Source organism: Rhinolophus hipposideros (assembly GCF_964194185.1).
Source record: "Rhinolophus hipposideros genome assembly, chromosome: 1".
NCBI classification, from domain to species: domain Eukaryota; kingdom Metazoa; phylum Chordata; class Mammalia; order Chiroptera; family Rhinolophidae; genus Rhinolophus; species Rhinolophus hipposideros.
In genome coordinates, this window is record NC_138047.1 from 29404886 (window position 1) to 29421602 (window position 16717).

A 16717-nucleotide genomic window follows, 5' to 3' on the forward strand; every position below is an offset into this window, starting at 1 on the left:
GTAAACTTAAAGATTTAAATTACCTTGGCTTTAGAAATTTGAGTAGATGTCTCACAGAAAGATAATTTAATTACGGTGATATGGGGGACTAGGCGATGTGATGGTTCATATCCCAAACATTTGCTGGTCAAAAGAGGCAGATGTGACCTACTCACCCCATTTATATCAAGATAAGAGATTTTTCCATAGATGAGAGTTCCATATATCAAGAAACACAGATTTGGTTGTACTATGTTAAGAGTATCAATATTTCTGAATAATTCTGAATTGAAAAGCAGCTTTTTAAGTTGTCCTACTTCTCAAGGGAGCGACTCAGTTATTAATAAAACATACCAAGGTTTTCCTAACACAGGGTAACAACCATGCTTTTTCAGATAAATAACTTAATCTAAGTGTTAGGACCACACAATCTGATTTTTTTTTTCTTTTTTTTAGCAGTTACTCATACTTTCAGTTCATTTAGGCTAGAAAACCTAGAAGTATAAATTTTTTATCTCTAATCCCCCAAGATACCCACCCTCAATAAAATATAACTTTGGACTTCTGTTTCCTAAGGCTTTTTATGATTTGCACTCATAGTTGCTGTCTAGCTCGTTCCTTAGGCACTATTTTATTTTATGTAGTACAACCTAACCCTGTTTGTTCTGCAGCAGAGATTTGACAGTCTGAGAACTAGGTCTGCTATTTATTTGTAACACAAAGATATATTGTCAGCCCCTGGGTACAAGTTAGTTTATATGTTTTCTTGTGCTGGGAATAAAATTTGGAAAAAAAAACTCAAGCACTGTTTTGTTTAGTAGCTCTATTTTGTCCACTAATGAATCAGATTTGTATTATCTAATGTTTTAAGTAGAGAACTCTTGTTTTCCACAAAGTATACAGTGCTAATCTTGTCACTCATTGTGAAGTAAATGCCCTTTCACTCTTGTGGGAACATCTATTGAATTAGTCTGAGTCTACAAGTCAAGCAGGGAAAAAGATGCTATTGATTTTAAATGATCACTGAAGTGGAGTAATTTACATCTTCTGGTTATTTGCCATGTGGTGGAATGCAGAAATTACTTGACAAGACAGTGACATAAATTCTTGTGAGGGAGCTTGTGTAACATAACCTAATTACACAGTCTAGAGAAGTTCTGCCTCAGCAAAGCTTGTAAGATTACCCAGTATTCTTGTCTGAATTACCGTTTCATACCATCTCGATTTCTTTTTTCCCCCCTTTTCCTTTTTGTAAGCTAATTTTGGCTTCCCCTTTTATTGTGCTACTAAGATATTGGCTACACTGGGCTCCAAAAAAAGTCTTTCTTCTATTGGTTACTTGGTGTTCTGATTGGTAAATAGTAAACATTCATCCCTAAATTCTGCCAATTTACCTTTTAAGAGTCGTTACATCTGTCCACTCTACGAATTCCCTCCATGATACTTCACAGTGGTGTCACTACCTTGGCACTGCTCTGCACTCATGCGGAGCCTCTGGAAGACTCAAACTCTGAGCACTGGCCCCCTTTCCAATTTGTTCTATACACTGCAGTGGAGTAATATTTGAGAAAAGAAAATCTGGTCATATCACTCACCCTCCCAGAACTGCTTAATGACTTCCTTTATCAGAATAAAGGGGGGAAAAAACCCTCATTAATCAAGTTTGCAGAGTGTTGCATGGTCTTTCATTTACTTGATGAATATTTATGGAGTACCTCCTAGTGGAAGACACTGTTCTAGGCAAGATCTTTGTGCTCTTAGAGCTCACAATGAATGGTGTGGGAGCCATTGTCCACGTCTCCAGCCTGACCATGAACTCCCCTCACTCAGTACACAGAGGTTTCTTTCAGTCCCTTTCTCTTGCCCTGCTCCCCTTTTGTCACGTGCACCCTCTTCATCTTTCTACCATTTCATCAGACCTCAGTTCCAAGGTTCCTGCTACAGGAAAGCCTTCCTAGATTTGTGTCTAGGTAGCCTTGTAACCACGTGCAGTCATAATCAACTGTACTTTATAATATTTTTACACTTGATAATGATTAGTTACCTACTATCTTACCCACCATTTGAAGGTAAATTTCTTGAGGACAGAGACTAACACGTTTGCCGATCATTTTATTTCTAGTGCTTATTACAGGGTCCGATGTACAATAACCATCAATAAGCATTTGTTAAATAAATGATCCCTATAAGCATTCTCATTTTTTTCTCACGTTGACCTGTTATACCTCAATTTATCATGTATTTTATTTGCTAGTGATTTGATATTCTCTTGAGAAAACTGACTAAACCTGCTGGAAAAAAATAAATTATATTTTAAAATATTTTCTGAATTCGTTTTTCCTTCCCATTCACTCTTTCTTTTTTTTTCTTTCTTTAAAATTAATCTGTTTATTCAACTGTCCTCAAAATATATGATTATAGACCATCAGCAAAGACTATATCCCTTTTCCTTACTTTATTTTCCCCATAGCATTTACCACCATCTGCCTTATACCCTAGAATTCTGAAGCCCCAGTGGCTAGAACCATGCCTGGCACATAGTGCATATTCAATAAGTATTTATTAAATCAATAAAATAATCCTCTTTACCTTAATTCTTATATAATTAACTTAAAATTACATCTCATGTGGGATGTGGGTGTTTTTTCCTTTTTATTGTGTAGTGTATAATATATGATACATATATTATGAAGTAAAGTAAAAGTATAACTTATAAATTGATCAGCCAACTTAAGAAATGGATCACTGACCTTGAAGGTCCTGTACAATCCTGATCCCATTCTCTTGTCCCCATTTGATGTAATCAATCTCCTAAAGTGATTGCTTGGATTTTTAAAATAATTTTATTTCATATGGCTCTAAAAAATGTATTATTTAGTTTTGTGCTTTTAAATTTGTGAAGATTGAATCATACTGTAAATGTTCTCTGGCTTCTTGCATTTAAGAGCCATTCATGTTGAAATTTTGTAGCAGTGAGTATTCTGGCAGAAAACAAAATTAATTTGGTTTAAATGAAGAGATTTTAATGAATACACTACTTGCAGCTATGTGGGCAAAGTTAAGAGGACAAGCAAAGTGATTGTATTCAGGCAGCAAAGCTTCTTGCATAAATAAGAGCAGAGAGACAATCAGGCTGCTTGTGTCAAAACCTGGGTCCCTCTCCTTGCTGTTTAACACTAGGCACATCCTATATACTATACTTTTTAGTGTCTCTGTATATTCATCTGTAAAACGAAGATATAATCAAACTTACCTCATAGGGTTGTTGTGAGTATTACATGAGCTAATTCATATATATGGCATAGTACAGCACTGGGTGTAGAGTGAGCACTACTGAAACGTCAGCTGATTGTATTGCTATCATCTTCATCATCATCATCATCATCAAATAATATTGTTATCTTAAACTCTGCTATACGTATTATGTTTCTTAGATTTATACCTAAATATTTCTTATTTTTGGTGCTATAGAAGATAGTACTGTTTTAAAAATTTTGTTTATATAATAATTTTTTATTGCTACCATGTTTCCCCCAAAATAAGACCTAGCCAGACCATCAGCTCTAATGCGTCTTTTGGAGCAAAAATTAATATAAGACCCAGTCTTACTTTAATGTAAGACTGGGTCTTATAATATAATATACAATATAATATAATGTAATGTAATATAATGTAATATAATATAATGTAATATAATATAATACCAGGTCTTACATTAATTTTTGCTCCAAAAGACACGTGAGAGCAGCTAGGTCTTATTTTGGGGGAAACATGGTAGTATATAATAATATAGTTAAATTTTGTATGTTTCCCTTGTAGCTCCTGACTTTGCTAAATTCACTAATGAATTCTATGGAATTTCTTGTAGATTCTTTGGGACTTTCCATCCAGATGAAAATAGCCTCTGTGAGTATGTAGAAATTTTGTTTGTTTTCAAGCCTATGTGTCTTTTGTTGTTGTTACATTTTTACACTTGTTAGCATCTCTAGTATGATGTTGAATAAGAACACGAGACTTGGTATTTTTATCTTGTTCTTGATTTTATGATAGTAGTTGTAGACTTTTTAGAAGCCCTTGTTCTCTCTACCTCTTAGTTTGCTGGCACTGTTTGTCATAAATGGATGCTGAATTTTGTCAAATACTTTTTATCCATCAATGAGATAATTATTTAGTTCTCTTTCTTTTGTTTGCTAATATATTAAATTACATTGACTTTTTAACATTAAACCAGCCTTGAATTTCCAAGATAAACTCAACTCAGTCATGATGCATAATTATATGTTGCTGAATTTGGTACGCTAATGTTTTGTCGAAGATTTTAGTTTCTGTGTTCATAAGGAATATTTGTCTGAAGTTCTCTTGTGATGTCTGTTGGATTTTGGTAGTAGGGTAATGCTGGCCTTATAATAAATTAAATCATTTTATTGTCAATAAATCATTTTATTGTCTAATTTCTGGAAATAATTGTTTATATGTAGAATTTGTATTATTTCTTCCTTAAATGTTTTATACAAGTCACCAGTGACACTGTGGAAAGGTTTCATGTTTTTTGTTTTTCAGCAGGGAGGGTTTTAACTACAAATCCAATTTATATCACAGGGCTATTTAGATTATCTGTTTCATGTTATGTGAATTTTTGGAGATTTATATCTTTGAAAGAACTTGTCCATTTCATGTAAATTGTCTAATCATCTAATATTCGGGCTTAGAGTTCTAAGGTTCTCTTATTATTCTTTTGTTTGTAGTGTCTGCAGTGATATTACCTCTTTAATATTTTATATTAGTATCTTTTTTCTTTTTATTTTGAATACTCTGGTTAACATAATATTCTTTCTTAATATAATAATTTAATGCTACAGATTTTCCTCTATGCATTTCTTTATCTGCTTCACACAAACTTTTTCTTTTGAGATACTGTATTATTTTATCTTGAAAACTAGGCCAGAAACAGCTCCAGTTTTGGAAGGGAAGTTATAATTTTTCAATTTATTAAGGAAATAAAAAAGAAATGTCACACAAAGTCTTTTATTATATTGTTATTAGTATCTGCAGTTAGCATTTACAGTCTAGTTTAAGATCACAATCCTATAACAGAGAAAATTGCTTGCCACATTTTGGGTGTGACTTGGAATAAACTTGCATATCTTCACTCCAAGACATTTTGCTGCCTACTCTTCTATGAAGGAACTATGAGATGGCACAGCAGAATCTTGTACCAATCATAACCTTATTTTCTGACATTTTTCTGAGAAAGATGGGAAGGATTTGCTAATGCAATGTCAAAACTATTTGCAGCAATTTTTGACAATTTTTTTTTACAATTTTATTGTAATTGAAGAATATAAGCTCCTCTCACAAAGACAAATCTTTTAACACATTAAAAGATTTGTATAGAAAAGTTTTCTCTATGCAACTCTGATTCTTGTAAACATTAGGACATTTACGTGTGTTATTCTGCCACCTTCTTCAGCAGCTACAGTTGTTCACTTTGCAAACTGTAAAGGGGTTTCCTGACTATACCAAAGCTGGCTTGGTTGAGTTCACCCTGTGTCTCTGTGTCTCTGTCACAAATTCTGATAGGTTGTTCTTTGTTCATTTGGCTCAAAATATTTTCAATTTTTACATATTTAGAATATCTGATACCTTTTTGTAATTGATTTTTTTTTCTGTTATGGGGTTTCTTTTTGCTTTTTGTGTTACATTTGATGTATTTTTTACAGTATTTAACTTCTTGTTTATTAAACCTCTGTTCAATTTTATCTAATCAGCTATTTAACTTTTATCAAGCTTTAAATTTCACTGTGTGTATGTGTGTGTGCATATAATGCATATATATGTGATGTGTGTATATGTATATACATATATATTTACATACACATATATATAAATTTACACATTCTATTTGTTTTGATATTTCTAGTTATTTTGTTGTTTTGATAGTCTTTTGTTCATGCATCTTCAGTTTGAGCAAGACTTACTAGGAATATCTCATCTCCATTCCACCTGACATTGACTAGGTTGACTCAACTAGGGCATAGTATCTACTTTTCTTGTGGCTGCAGACTTTTCTCCATGTAAGTGTCTCCATGGTGCAACTCGACTTTCTCAGAGCATTCTGCCTGAGTTCTAAGAAAGAGCATACCAAGACCTAAAAAATGAAAGTGTCCAATTTCTTAAGGTCTGAGCACAGAAACTGGAAAGGAAAGTCAAAGAACTTCAGTAACAGGTTTCAAACCTCCCCAGATGCACCGACATGGCAATATTTATTCTAGACTTTGAAAATCAGAGAAATACAGAATAAAGGAAGCTTTTAGAAGAAGTTGAAATGGACAATTAGAATTGTTAAAAACAGCACTGATTATTTAATAGAATGACTCTGGAGGCTCACTTTGGGCTAAGTATGTAAAGATCGATATACGTAATTCTAGGTAGCTTCATCTCTGCTAGACTTCCCCTCCTCCACTTTTTGTCTTTATGTGATGTAGTCCACTCGTCTTAAATTATAGAACATTTTTATACGCTTGTGATAAAAAAAAATTTACTTTCATTTCATCAGGAACATTTCCGTATCCCTAGGAACTCAATGAATGTTTGCTGATTAGTTAGAGAAACATCAGCACACAGTGCAATATGTACTTTCAAGAAGGAGCTCCAGTATTGAATGTGTGAAAAATAGCAATAAATATAATTTGACAGTAAAGTTCAGTTTTTGCCATGAAATACTTATAACATTTTCTGACGTGCCACTAGAAGTATTTGATATTTAAAAGTGCTATTAAAAATTTTAAAGGTACAATTTCTCCCAGGCAGCCATTTCAAGGTCTTAAGAATGAATGGTTTTATGCCCAGATGAAATTTTCTAATTTCTTTCTAGTCTGCCTTCTTTTACAATAGAGTCTATTGAGTCAAGTGATAAATTTCATCTTGGGCTTCATGTTTTTACTAGATTTAAAGATGGCTTTGCAGTTGTCTTGCTGACAGGGCTTCACAGACACAACGATAAAAAGGCCGTCAGTTGGTTACATGATCAGGAAAAGCAAAACAGCGCTTTGGTGCAATTTAAAGCTGAGCGTCCTGAAAAGAGCTCCCTATAAATGACTCATAAATAGTTCCCAACAGGGCTCCAGTCAAATGATGACAAAAATATTTTAAGTCCCAAATATGTGCAAATGAATCCCAATTTGGCTTTGAATTATGAGTTGCCTTTTATTTGATTCATTTTGAAAGTCAGCATAGTGTCATCATTATTTCTTTCAGAAGTAGGAAATACATCTAAACTTGGACATATGAAATTATTGTGCTTCTGGTGGATGAATTAATCCCCCAAAGCTTGAAAACTTAAAAGCCAAACTTTTGGCATATTTTCAGCTAGACTCTGAGGCATCAGACTAAGTGGATCTTAATTTAAATGCATGGATATAAATCTAATAGAAAAAGCTATTTAAGTATATTATAAATTATTGGTGAACAGTGACTGAAATGTAGTCTGTATTGTCCATTGAAAACCCACACGCAGGTATTCAGAATAAAGTACCATGACGTGTTATGTATTCATGTTATTTTTCCATGAGAAAAGAAACACACATATTCTATATGCTAATCTAAACAGGTAGAAAATTATTGTGCACACACACTGATAGATGAGGACTGTTTCCCCAAGCACAACAATACAACTGTTCAAGTATCGTTCTGAGTTAAATTTAATCTCTTTCACTCTAGTCCTCTTATACAATTCTTTGCTAATCTAATATCTTAAATTGATCGTGTTTAACACAAAACTAGTCTCTCCCATTTCTCAACCTCTTACTTAAGTTAGAACACTCAGAGACTGGCTTTGACTCCTTTTTCTTCCTCTCTTTTCACCTCTGCATCCTAACTGCTTTTGACTTTGTCTCCTAAGTGTTTTAAACTCAGTCATTCAGTATTGATTTCTTCTGTTACTGACCTAGTTCAGCCTGTTCTCATAGTTTGCTTGGACCAATGCAATAGGCTCCTTTCATGTCTCCTGGTTTCAGAATCTCCTTTTTAAATATATTCTTGCCCCTGTAGTTAGGTTGTTAACCTTTTAAAAATGCAAATGTAATCATGTCACACATTCATTTATAAAGATGTTGGAATTTCCTATTGCATAATATAGAACAAAATCTAAGCTGCATAGGCTAGCTTCAACCTTTTCAGTTCCACTTTTTGCCACCTTCATCTATATACCATCCCAAGCACATTATTTGCAGTTTGCTGTGCATTTGTGATTTGGTCATGTTCTTTCTTCTGCTTGGCGTTGTATCTTAAATCTTCCCTGTTTGACACTGTTCTGTTCATCTTTCAAGTTCAAACTTCAATATCACTGGTTTTCCAAGTCGTCTTTGAATCAAAACAAAGCCATTCCACATATGTCCTTTTTGCTGTTAATACTCTCCGTGTTACATTTGTATATATACATGATGAGTAATATTATCTAGTCCTACAGAGCACTCAGGCTGCTATAACAAAATACCATAGACTCCGTGGCTTCAACAAAAGAATTTTATTTCTCACAGTTCTGGAGACTGAGAAGTCCAAGAGGAAGATACTAACCAAGTATGTTTCATTCTGAGACCTCTTCTCTTAGCGTATAGATGGCTGCCATCTTACTGTGTGCTCACATGACCTCTTCTTTGTTACTGCATCCAGTTACTGCTGGATGTGGGCTGTTATCAGAGAGAAGGTGTATACTTGTGCAAGGCATCTCCCTTCAAGGGTGGGTCGCCAACAGCCAACACTGTGGTACCTGAGGGAATAAATACCTCAGTCATGAAAGGGGCTCGCAGAGCTTACCTAGCACCCATAATAGTTATCCTTGCTATCTGAGAGAGAGAACAAGCTCTCTCATGTCTCTTATAAGGGCACTAATTCCATCATGAATTCTCTACCCTCATGATCTAATTACTTCCCCAGTGCTCCACCTCCTACCACACTGGGGATTAGAGCATCAACATACGAATGGGGAGGGGAGCAAAACATTCAGTCCATATTACACAGCAACCTTATTTTACAGATGAGGATACTGAGGCTCAAGAAATTTATTCATGGTCACATGGGGAATAAGTGGCAAGTCTGATTCCAGCAACTACAGTCTATTTTGATAAATGAGCTTTGTAACTCCTTTGGTACACCCTATCTTCTTCTACTCATCTTTGTAGCCTGCTACTCAGCATATATGAGATAATTGCCTTAGGCCAGATAGAGACTTGCATGCAGGAAGTTAATTGGGGAGTGCTTTTGTGATCAATATGTGTAAGGGAAAGAAGTTGAACAAAGCCAGGAATTGAACTATGATGCATTTGCAGCAATAACTTCAGCTCATCCCACAGGAGCTCTGAATGTAAGCTGGCTCTTAGGATTCATCTCATCTTGAAGCAAGTGTATTGGACATTTATACCCCTGCTTTGACCAGTTACTGCTGGATGTGGGCTGTTATCAGCGAGAAGGTGTATACTTGTGCAAGGCATCTCCCTTCAAGGGTGGGTCACCAACAGCCAACACTGTGGTACCTGAGGGAATGAATACCTCAGTCCCGAAAGGGGCTCGCAGAGCTTACCTAGCACCCATAATAGTTATCCTTGCTATCTGTTTTCTCCTTTTACACTTTCTGATGGATTGATCAAATCCCCCTTCTCTACTTTATTTCCCACTACTAGTTAGAAAATTATGCATTCAATATTTTTAGTGGATACTCTAACATTTTAATATACATACCTGACTTATTTGTGTTTGAAATGAATCACTATCGCTTTCCAGCTCCCCCTGACCCAAGGGCCTCGGAATACTTTAAGTCTGATCACTTTCTATCATGTTATACGATATTTTTCAGCACTTTACTTCCACTGGGTTTCTCTACACTGTAATTGGTCATTATGATTACCGTGTATTAGGCAGATTCTCTAACATGTTTACCATTCATCGCTTCTTAAATCTTACTTCTTTTTCTGAGTTCATTTTCTTAATATATCTCCTTTTGCAGTTCTTTCGGTGAGAATCAATTAAATGTAAATTCTATCAGTCTTCACTGGTCTGATCTTCTTAGTTTTACCACACCCTTGAATCATCATTTAGCAAATTACAGAATTTCAGAATGATAGTTATTTACTTGTAGCACTTGAACATACCATTCCATTTCTCCTGGCTTCTGTTGCTTTGAGAAGTCTTCAGCTGAAATCAGTTCATCAAGAGAGACTAGTGACAGCCATCAGCCCCAACATTCCAAGTGTAGTAGCTGTGCAGGGTGGGGTTGAGGGGGAATGACTCAATTCTGGAGAGGGGATCTTGGTAGCATACAATACCTTCCACTGGAGTAAGTACTCTATTATAAGGTGGAAAGTAGGAAAGGAACAAGAGATGGAGAAAAACTCCACCTAGTTGTTTCATATTAAAATTAGAGCTTGGCTGATTGTCAAAAGGCTCTTCTGCCAAGAGTCTTTAGCTCGTGGCCAAATATGCTAATTTTAAAAATTGTTTTATTTTTTGTAAAGTGCCGTATCATTTTCTCCCTCATCTCTAGTGCCTCATCCAGCCCCTGAAGCTGCTTGGGGATTAGTTATTTAAACTCTGATTTAGCAGAGGGTAAATTTTATTTTTATATGAACTCAAAAGGGAAGGTTATAATAACACTTGTAACCCCATTAAACTGAAACAGGTTTAAACGTGAAGGAGTTTCTCATTAGTGAAGAGTTTCCATTCAATCCAGGAAACTTCATTGGAAGAAAGTCTAATACTGGTATATCATTATTTCTGTGGAGCAGAAGGGAAAGAAATCGTTTCTTGCAGAGATAATGCAGTGAATGGCTGCAATGAAGTAATATGACAAATACTTGTCATATTCTCTCTTCTCCTGGTTTGGCACTGGTTACGTATTCTGTGATCACTAGCCATGAATATGTATTGAATATTACAATATGTAGAGTCTGTCTTATAATTTGTATCCCACTGTTTCCATAAAAAATTTGTAAAAATATATATAAGCACAAAAGATTTTTCTTTTAGTTCAAATGAACTTGAGTGAAAGAAAATAGGTGTGAAAGTTAGTACACACAAATCCCTACCTCATAGCTTGACACAGTAATAAAGGGGGACCCCATCACTGCTTTAGGCTTCCTGATGAATTTTAGTAAGAGAAAATCTAATAGGTTAAAAATTACTTTTATGGTTTAGATCATGACATGGACCTATTTTTCTAGAGGTTTGAAAGAAAATCTTCTATGGATCTCCATTTCCCAAACAACATCTCCAAATTGAAAAAAAAATTAACATTCTATATTATCTATAAGGCTGTACTAGAAATATATGTTGATATAATGTTTTTGCCCATAAAATAGGAACTTAAAATCTGGTTTGGCAGTTAGGTAAAAAAGGATAAGGAAAGGATAAATGGTGACTTTCACATCAAGATGGCAAATAGATAGCAACCAATGATTTCCTTTTCTCTGAGTTTCCTTTAAAGACCTTATAAAGTTGTAAAAGGCAAAACTATAAAAGCTTTACAAACTTTGAGTAAATATCATAGGGTAGATGTGCCTGGACTAAAAAAAACTGGCTAAACAACTCTTCTCATTCGATAGCCCAAGGTAGAACAGAGAGTAAAAATGGCAAGTGTCTTTCTTATCTATGGTCACGATATATATTCCACTTAATAAATGCATTGCCCACATCGAGAAAACCTGACTGCTACTCCTGGCTTTTTGTGTTTCTCAAAACTGTCTATTCCTCTCTATTCATACTCACTTGTCCTTAGATTAAGTATTGACCTCACTTTACTTTAATGGTCTTTGGAAAGATACCCCTGTTACATGGTTTACCATATCTTTCATACAGGTACTGAATGAATGTTTCAAAAGCCTCAGGTCAATCTTAAGGTCAAGTTGAAACGCAACATGGTACCCAAAACTCTCTCTGTATTCTGTGCCTACTTATCACCTAGTATTATTCTTTTGCAATTGTGCTATACTATTAATTTTCAGGAAATCTTCATGTCATTATTCTTTTGCAACTTGTACTATGATATGCATTTTCATAAAAAACTTTCATATCTCTGGGTCACTGCATATGCTGTTTTCTATACCTGGAGGTTCTTCTTGCTTATCTACATGACTATCTCCTATGTGCTCTTCAAAGTGTATTAAAGTGTCCTGTTCAAGAAACTTCTGTGATGGTCCCTTCTAAGTGAGTGCTTTTCTGCACTGCACTGCACTGCACTGCAGTCGTATTCTACACCTACCTCTAACAGTTACCACTCTCATGTTAGGCAAGTATGTCCATTAGGCCTTGACTTTCTAGTGTTTGAAATTGTTTTCTAGTCCATAAAAGTCTGCTAAATCCACAAAAGGCAAAAAAGAGTGAATTCAGATTAGTATTTTTAGCTGTAATGAATAGTTCATGGAAGAGGGAGTCGAATTAGCCCAATCAAGATTTAAAATTGGTTCTAGACTTGGTTATTCCAAGTATTCCCTGATTATCTTTATTAACAGTAGGTGAAGGTAAGTGGATAACTTTCATTTCATGCAATACTTTCCGGTTCTCTTCGTAGATATGATATTAACTTGTTGCATCAACTAAGGCAAGTCAGAAAAATCCCCTGCTTTTGCATCATTACATTTAATGTTAGATATTTTTTCTGTAGGTCTTTTTTGTCCTTCAACTCTAACACTGTGCAAGTAAGCTTCTGTAACATATCAGGTTTGCCCTTTTATGAAAGGATTTCAACATACTATGTTTTAAAATTTCTCCTTCCCCTGAACATGCCTTAAGCATAGGTTTAGTTTGATAAAACCTTCTGTATTTACTAGGATTTGTCCATCTATAGCCCAGAAAAGCATTATACTGGCTCCTCAGGGATCCACGCTGCTTTTACAATGGCTTCCCTGTTCCTGTGAGGTGTGATTGGCAGCAGACACATGACAGCATGGTCAGTATTTTCTGGGTTTAAGTCTCTTCTTAGCACTTTGGAATAATTTAAGGCTACATAATACTTGGTTTTCAATGTTTGCCATAGAAATACACTGTGATTAAGTAATTTATATCATGATTTCTGACAGGTGACCCAAACCAGGCTAAATAATTAAAAATCCTTTTTTATCAGTAAAAATATCTCATAGTGTAGAAAGGTAATAACTCAAGTGTAGTAAGAGTTAATGCAGATGGGATAGATCATACATTCTGTAATACACTTCTGACTTCTGTTCTGGTCTATGTCATGCTGGCCTCCCAAGAAGAGAAGGTTTTTCTTTCCTTCCTTTGTTTTGTTTTCCTTTTTTCCTTACTTCTGTTCTCTTTCATGTGGGCTTGGTAAGGATATTTTTATTTTGGATTAACTAGGCTATTAGGGGGTGAGATAAAATGTTATTTTCCCATTAGTCAGGCTGTGTCAGCATAATATAACTTTGTGTTTTCACCTAAAACAACATCAGTAAGACTATTTTAAAACTTACCTGTGTCTAACTATACACTACAGTGTAAATTAGAAAATTTTTTAAGACCAAAATATTCTCAAATACAGATATAGTCTATTTTGTCATCTCAAAGAGATTTAGAAAATAAAACAATAAATTATGTGTGCAGGTAGTTTAAAAATCTAGGCTTGCCAATTAAATACACAAAGGAATATTATAGATTGCATGGTTATTTGTCACAGTTCATGCATTTTCAAATTTGGAATAAATATTTTTTGAAAACGAAATTTGGAGTAGTGACTAGACATGCAGATAAGGTAAAGGGTATGGGCATTTGTTGAGCATCTGCTGCTTGTTAAGAACTGCGGTAAGTTCACATTTAATGTTCACAATATCGGTATAGTAGTTTGCTTTTTTTTTAGGCACATAGTATAACAGAGGCATGAAATGAAAAGTGAAAGCCTTCTCTGACCTTCTAATATTTTTCACTAAATATTATCACAGTTAACAATTTTGTGTATACCCTTAAGGAAAATAATATTTTTGGTATAAACCTTATAAGTAATGTCCCTTTTATATTCCCAAATGAAATTACGCTATTTATCTCACACTGCACATTGATTTTGTCAACTTTAAATAATAAATCTCAGAGATTTTTAGTGGTAACATACACAGCCTTATCTCATTCTTTTTAATGAAACGTAGTATGTTATTTCATAAAAACAATATTACATTACAATAAACAGTTTTGTTTATATATCTTGACATACTTTCATCTGTATATACCTAGAACCAAGTTCTAAAAGTGCTATTGATGGGTCAAAGGATATCTCATTTCGAAATTGTGATGGGTACTGTCAATATGCTTCTCAAAATTGATACAGAAATTTTATGCTTTCTAACACCATTCCTCATATGCTAACTCTATATCCATATTCTAATTTTATAGTTATTTTATAGTTTATTTTATAGTTATTTTATAGTTATTTTATAGATGTAACTCCAGAGATTTTTGAAGATCAGGGATCTAAATAACCTAGTTCACATGTAAGAACCCAGCTCAGCCTGACTGAAAACATCTGTATACATCAAAAAGATAACTCAATGTTGTTTAGATTAATAGAATTTGGAGAAAAAAAAATAAAGGGGAACATAATTGGGCAATAGTATCAATGTAATGTAGAAACAGACTAAATAATGTTACTCTGTAAATTCCAGCTTAGATTAAAAATGTTGAGTAGATTAAAAATTCCAAAGCAAGATGAATACTAATGGAGACATTTTCCTTCTAAGAGAATGGAGAAGAAATTGAATGGAGAAATCATGTAGAATAATAGGGTCAAAAATTGTATTCTTTTACTTGCCCTTGACTTGAACCAAGTACTTATTGTGTTGCTCTTACTGTGAATGAGGCATTACACTAATGGATCTAGAAATTAAAAGTAACTAGAAGAGGATTGTGCTTCTCTAGTAGTTTACAGTGAAAGTTTTGAATCAAAAACTCAGTTTAAGAAAACACTGGAAAAGTCCCTACTAATCAGTATGATTGTTAAATAAATAGTTCCATAAGTGAAGCATCGGAATTCAAGCAGGAGAGATGACTTACACAAGGGAAGGCCTTTTAGAAAAGGTAAGATTTGAACTGGGGCTTGAAGAGACTGTAAACTCTGATGAGAGCAAGCTAGCAGAGAGTATTCCTGAGATAAAGCAAATTCAGTTATGTTATTTAATCTGAGGTTTCATAATAGCGTTGTTTAATAGGTTATGTTCTTCAGAATGAAGTTGCTTAGAGAAACTCATGTTTCTGTTTTTAAGTTGTTTTTATTCTGCCTGGGGCCAAATGCAAAGGGGAGTTTGTTTCTTTTCTTTTGTGATGCAAATATAATTTTATGGAATAGCTTTATAGATAAAAACTGGCAGAATGTAATAAAAATGTCAACTGTCTTGTTATCACAATATATCACATTGTATTGTGCTGTGTTATATTGTATATTTTATGTGCCATGACCTCTTTTTCTTGGCACAGGACCTTGTGACTTTTTCATTCTAGTTAGAAAAACAGTGCTGTACGCGCTTGGCTGACAAGAGCGTAACATCATCCTGAAATAAAGGTTGAAATCAAAGAATATTAAAAGGTCTTCATTTATCCAGCTTACCCTTCATAGTACCCCAAATTTTTGTCATTAGAGTCTCTTTTTTGGGTTAGAACAATTTCTGCTAATTACAACCCAGGGTCCAAATCCAGCCCACCACCTGTTTTTGTATATCCTGTAATCAAAGAATATTCTTTAAATGGTAGGAAATAATTTAAAAATAATATTTTGTGACACAAAAATTTTATGAAATCCAAATTTCGGTGTCCATACATAAAGGTTTTGAAACTTACTTGTCACAATGGCAAAGTTGAGTAGTTGCAACAGAAACTGTATGACCCACGTAATGTGAAATATTTATTATCTGGCCCCTTCCAGAAATAGTTTTTTGATCCCCAGACTGAAGGATGAATTTAAGAAAGTCACAATTAAAAGTACTGCCTGGAAAGGTACCAAGACGGGGAAACAGGGACCACATTCGCTCCCACGCTAACAATTTCCTGAATTTGTGCAGGAGAAAAGGTGCCTGTGATAACATCAGTGAAGTTCTCCCCAACTCCCTTCAGCACTGCTGTCTTCACCACAACTTACCATGTAGGTTCAAAGTGAAAGGTATTGGAACTCATTTCCAATTAGCTCAAAATTCCTTCATTCTCTGTTTCAGGACTGGGCCCTGATCAAACCCTCATCTGACAAAATCTGTCAATGGTCCAGGTTTCTTCTGGGATCTTTAACTGTCGTCCCTTTCTGGAAAAGCTCCTCTCCTCCAAGATTCTTTGCCCTGCATATGCTGAGAAAGGTAAATGCATGAAAAGCGTAGACCCACGTATCACAAAACCTGGTCCGTGGGCCCTGGAATTCTCTGCAAACCTCTCAAGGGTTCAGAAGATGAGATTATGCTCAGGTAAGATGCTATTTACTTTTCTACTCTGTATCTTTGCCATGATGGTACAGTGGGCAAAATTTCCGGTGCCTGACTTAGCACAGTGGCACTAAATTGTATTAGCAGTTTCTATTCTTTACCACCATACACTCTCACTAGGAGAAAAATCCAGTTTCTCTTAAGAATTCCCTGGGTGAAGGAGTAAAAAGTACTAGTTTTATTAAATTTCAACTGAGTCCATATCTTTTGGAATATTCTGCGGGATGAAATAGGCTGTATAGATAAAGCAATTCAGCTGCACATCAAAGTACACTGGATATCGCGGGGAAAGCATTGTTTGA